We start from the raw sequence: 5,240 nt of genomic DNA, 5'->3' as shown, positions 1-5,240 counted from the left end.
AAAGATTAAAAAAATTTCAAAACATTATAAACCTTTTAGAAAATTTAGGAATATATGAATGAAAATAAATAACACACAGTTATTACTTGGTGACAACCAGTCAACATTTTGCTTTATTCCTTTTCATTCAATTTCCTATTATTTGAAAAAAAAAACCTTTAAATATCTTTGAGATTGATACTGTGTATGAAATTTTGTAGGATCCATATTAAAATAAATTTACCACATGTATTTTACACTACAAAGTAAACATTTAGAATTTTGAATAGGCCAGGCACAGTGGCTCATGCCTGTAATGTCAGCACTTTGGGAGGCCAAGGCAAGCAGGTCACTTGAGCTCAGGAGTTCAAGACCAGCCTGAGAAACATGGTGAAATCCCATCTCTACAAATAAATAGAAAAAAAAAAAAACCAGACAGGATTGGTGGTGCATGCCTGTAGTCCCAGCTACTCAGAAGACTGAGGCAGGAGGAGTGCCTGAACCTGGGGAAGTCAAGGCTGCAGTGAACCACGATCATGCCATGGCACTCTAGCCTGGGCAACAGAGTGAGACCCTGTCAAAAAACAAAAACAAAAAAAACAAATTCTGAATAAACACCATGTTAGAGTCTACCCAATGTTTTATTACATTGCTATATTCACTTCATACTACAAATGAATGTTTAATAATTCTGGTGAAACACTGTTTTAGAGCCTGTCCAATGTTGTATCATATTGCTGTAGTTCCTTAACCAGTTCCATATATTGTAAATTGAAATTGCTTTCAATTTTCCACTTTTGCAACTAGCAAGACAATATCATTTTCTTGCATTGAGCTTTGTGACTTTTATATTTCAGATTTCTCTAGGATACATTGCTGAGACTGAATGCCTGGGTCTGAGGGATGAATATTTTTAATGTTTTGATATAAATGGCCAAATTGCATTACTTTTTTTGTTTCTGACAGCAATAGATTTATTAAGTATCCCCAAAAATATAAACACAAACCAGTAAAAAACGAAACCATAAAACATCAGGCCTGGAGCTGCAATAAGACAGAGACAGGAGCAGCTCACACGTGGCCTAGGTGGGGAGGATGAGGCCATAAATACTGCAAGAGGGCGGCAAGGGAGCCCTAGGGCGAGGGGAAAGCAGGGTACGGTGTCGGCAGCAAGATGGCTCTGGGGGTCAGACACTGCTGGCCTTGGCCCCGGCCGCCACCTGCCTCTCACTCCAGCTGCAAGCAGCTTCACTTGGGGCCCTGGGCCTCCGACTCCTCCTCGTCGTCTTCGTACATCTCGCCCTCCTCCGCCGCCGTGGCATCCTGGTACTGCTGGTACTCGGACACCGGGTCGTTCGTGTTGCTCTCGGCCTCGGTGAACTCCATCCCGTCCGTGTCCTCGCCCGTGTACCAGTGCAGGAAGGCCTTGCGCGGGAACATGGCTGTGAACGGCTCGGAGATGCGCTCGAACAGCTCCTGGAAGGCAGTGCTGTTGCCGATGAAGGTGGAGGACATCTTGAGGCCGCGGGGCGGGATGTCACACGGCCACCTTCACATTGTTGGGGATCCACTCCACGAAGTAGCTGCTGTTCTTGCTCTGGATGGCCAGCATCTGCTCGTCCACCTCCTTCATGGACATGCGGCCCCGGAACACGGTGGCCACCATCAGGTGGTGGCCGTGGTGTGGGTTGCAGGCAGCCATCATGTTCTTGGCATCAAACATCTGCTGGGTGAGCTCGGGCACGGTCAGGGCCCGGTACTGCTGGCTGCCCCGGGCTGTGAGGCGGGCGAAGCCGGGCGTGAAGAAGTGCAGACGGGGGAAGGGCACCATGTTGACGGCCAGCTTACGCAGGTCAGCGTTGAGCTGGCCCGGGAAGCGCAGGGAGGTGGTGACCCTGCTCATGGTGGTCGACACCAAGTGGTTGAGGTCCCCGTAGGTGGGTGTGGCCAGCTTGAGGGTGCGGAAGCAGATGTCGTAGACAGCCTCGTTGTCGTTGCAGTAGGTCTCATCCGTATTCTCCACCAGCTGGTGGATGGACAGCGCGGCATTGTAGGGCTCCACCACCGTGTCTTACACCTTGGGCGAGGGCATGACGCTGAAGGTGTTCAGGATGCGGTCGGAATACTCCTCACGCACCTTGCTGATGAGCAGCGTGCCCATGCCAGAGCCCGTGCTGCCCCCCAGTGAGTGGGTCAGCTGGAAGCCCTGCAGGCAGTCGCAGTTTTCACACTCCTTCTGCACGACATCCAGGACTGAATCCACCAGCTCCACACCCTCCGTGTAGTGACCCTTGGCCCAGTTGTTGCCGGCCCCACTCTGACCAAAGATGAAATTGTCAGGCCTGAAAAGATGTCCGAAGGCCCCTGAGCGGACACTGTCCATGGTTCCGGGTTCCAGGTCAACCAGAATGGCCCGAGGCACGTACTTGTGAGAAGAGGCCTCGTTGTAGTAGACACTCATCCGCTCCAGCTGCAAGTCCGAGTCGCCCACGTAGTTGCCACTAGGGTCGATGCCATGCTCATCACTGATGACTTCCCAGAACTTGGCCCCGATCTGGTTGCCGCACTGGCTGGCCTGGATGTGCACGATCTCCCTTATGCTGGGCGCGTCTGGCTGGCGGCTGCGGACGGGCGCGGGCGGGCCGGGCTGGCTGCTTGCATTACTTAAAAAAGCATTTTCAATTTATATTCCTACTATCAACACTATGAAAGTACCTGTCTCCTTGCATCTTATGAGCATTACATATTACTATGTTTATAAATGTATAGGGTTTTCATGATTTATTTTGCTAACTTGATTGATTTAAAATGTAGAGAGCAAATTATAATGGAGAGAGGGTAGTAAGAAGAGATGCAGGCTGAAGGCGAGATGGAGGATACAGGAGAGAAGGCTGGTTCTTCAGGTTTTTCTTTTGCTTTTCTTGCCTGGGAGAGGGGTAGAAAAGGTTGCCAAAGCTACTCTGTTTCCTTCCTCTTCTTTGGGTAGTGTGGGGGTGGTGAAAGCAGGAGGGAGGAACAAAGGGTTCATCTCCATGGGAGAAGGGCTAAGCTTTGTTGTATGCACAGGCTTCTGCATAGGCGAGCGAATCATGACTAGTATCACGTCCAGCTAGGAAGAGCAGTGCCTGACCTGTCAGCGTATGGTCAACAGAATATTGTACTGCCTGAGCTGGGGAGCCCCAGCAGATTCTGTGAGCTGTGGGCCAGCAAGGGCCAGGCCATGGGATGGAACGGAAAGGTTTGGACTGCCCCTTGTGGTCCAGCTAGTATCTGCTCTAAGAATCCTTAGATGGAGTTATGGATGATGGTTTTGCTTCCAGGCACAGGCCAGAGCAAAAGGCAGCTTCCCATGGACCGAGTGTCCTGACATCCCTAGTTCTGTGGGGCCCCTTGCCCTTCTGTGGCCACAATGTTGTCATTTCCTATGCAGGTGGCAAGTGGGGTTCTTGGGCAGCAGAGCTGAGCTGTGGCCATTCCCCAGTTTCCTGGTACCAGGTGTGGCAGCCCTATTCCTCTGGGAGCAGCACGTTGCTGGAAACTTCTCTGCTCCCTGTCTTGCTCTCCACAAATGCCCCACCTGTACCATGCCTTCCTCTTATGCCCAGTGAATAGCTCCTGCCCTTCCAGCTGTCCTACCAGGAAGTGACACCTTCCTCTGATTGGAGTCCCCTGGCTTGATAGATGGTAATTCTCTGAATTGTTGTCCTTTGGGGTGAAATGGGGGCTCTCTGTTCATAGGCGCTCGTGAGAAGGGCAGCTGGCCCTGACGTGGCTGCGGCACACAGGGTGAGGGTACTAAGTGTTCACCCAGTCCCGGCTGTGCAACCCTGAGTGGGGAATGCTGCACACTTCAGCCACTGGAATTCTCACAGAACACTTGCACAAGTATCTTCATTTCATGGAAAACGGACTGAGGCAGAGCTGGGATTTAAATCCAGGTCTGCCCAATGCCAAGTCTACATCCTGTCTATGAAGCCATCGTTGTGGCCTTTGCATTGCCCCCATCTTTGCCGTTCCAAGTGGTCTCCTCCAGTCAGTCCGAGGTGGGCCCTCAGAAGGGAGGCCAGCTGCTGAGTGAGAGAAGAGAGATCTCCCTCATGTGTCCTGGCTCTAGTGCCGGTGTGCCACATCAGCCCCTTTAAAGCCGAAGTTTTATCATTGTTTAATACGTTTGTACTCTTTAGAGATTGCTTCCTAAACTGCAAAGCGCAAAAGATGAGGACTTCCAGTCTGGTGATGGGGAGGAAAGATGGGTCCACAACTAACGCCCTGGGCTGGAGGGCCCTGCCTGGTTTGCGGATTCCGCTCCCCACACTGTGCCCCGGCCGGCCGGGCCCTGCAGCAGCCTTTTCATTCTGTTGTCACAGGGAACTCCCCGCTCCTGATCAGGCCTCCTCCTTTGCTTGGCTCACGCACCTCACACTGGAAGGCATGACTTCAAGGCCTACTCCGAGTAACAAGGGAGGCCCCCCAGCAGCATCTGCCGTGACTGCCAGGGTCCAGCAGATTTGCGTGGCTCACCCTGATTCACCCGCATGGGCTCAGAGCCCTCAGAGCCTCTCCCTCTCTTTGGTGCGTGCTTTGAGGTGAGCAGAGCGGCTGGTTGGAGAGCGCATCCAATGACGGTTCAGAGTAGCTCCTGTGGCCCCGCTTCCCAGCTCTCTGTCCCAGTTGGCACAACTCCTTTGAAACGGTTCCCAGGCGATTCCTGGAAATGGGGGTGCTCGCTTTTTTGAAGTCAAAGGTGATATTGAACATATGTAACACCTAGCCATGGTGGAGTTCCGCTCAGCCAACTCCCCGAGGCAGGAAACACGGCTAAGGTGTCCTCACCTGTCCTGAAGAGAAGGGCTCAGGATCCTTCAGGTTGAGGGATCTCTCCACTCAAACACAACACAGCACACATGCCACACACAGATGCCACACACCACACGTACACACCACCCATTTCACCACACACATCACACACCACAGAATTCAACACACACACACCACACACATGCCAAACACTGCACCACACACTGGACCACACACACACTACACACACCACACACACCATATACACCACACACACACCACAGAATACAAACCCCCCACACACCACACATGCACATCACACAATGCACCACACACACACACCACACACATGCCACACGCTGCACCACACGCTGTGCCACACACACACTACACACACCACACACACCACACACACCACAGAATACACTCCCCACACACCACACACATCACATACAGGCACACAT

General features: G+C 51.9%; 1 pseudogene across 1 annotated transcript; it reads right to left on the bottom strand.

Moving 5' to 3' along the window:
- Positions 1-934: 934 nt before the first annotated feature.
- Positions 935-2,687, bottom strand: LOC100604106 (annotated as a pseudogene). The gene has a single exon (XR_001113519.2). The product of XR_001113519.2 is annotated as a tubulin beta-3 chain pseudogene (transcript).
- Between the last annotated feature and the right edge of the window lie 2,553 nt (positions 2,688-5,240).

The sequence above is a fragment of the Nomascus leucogenys genome, chromosome 18 (assembly GCF_006542625.1).
Source record: "Nomascus leucogenys isolate Asia chromosome 18, Asia_NLE_v1, whole genome shotgun sequence".
Taxonomy (NCBI): domain Eukaryota; kingdom Metazoa; phylum Chordata; class Mammalia; order Primates; family Hylobatidae; genus Nomascus; species Nomascus leucogenys.
Note: the sequence above shows the minus strand (reverse complement) of the source record. Positions and strands in the feature narration are given on the sequence as shown.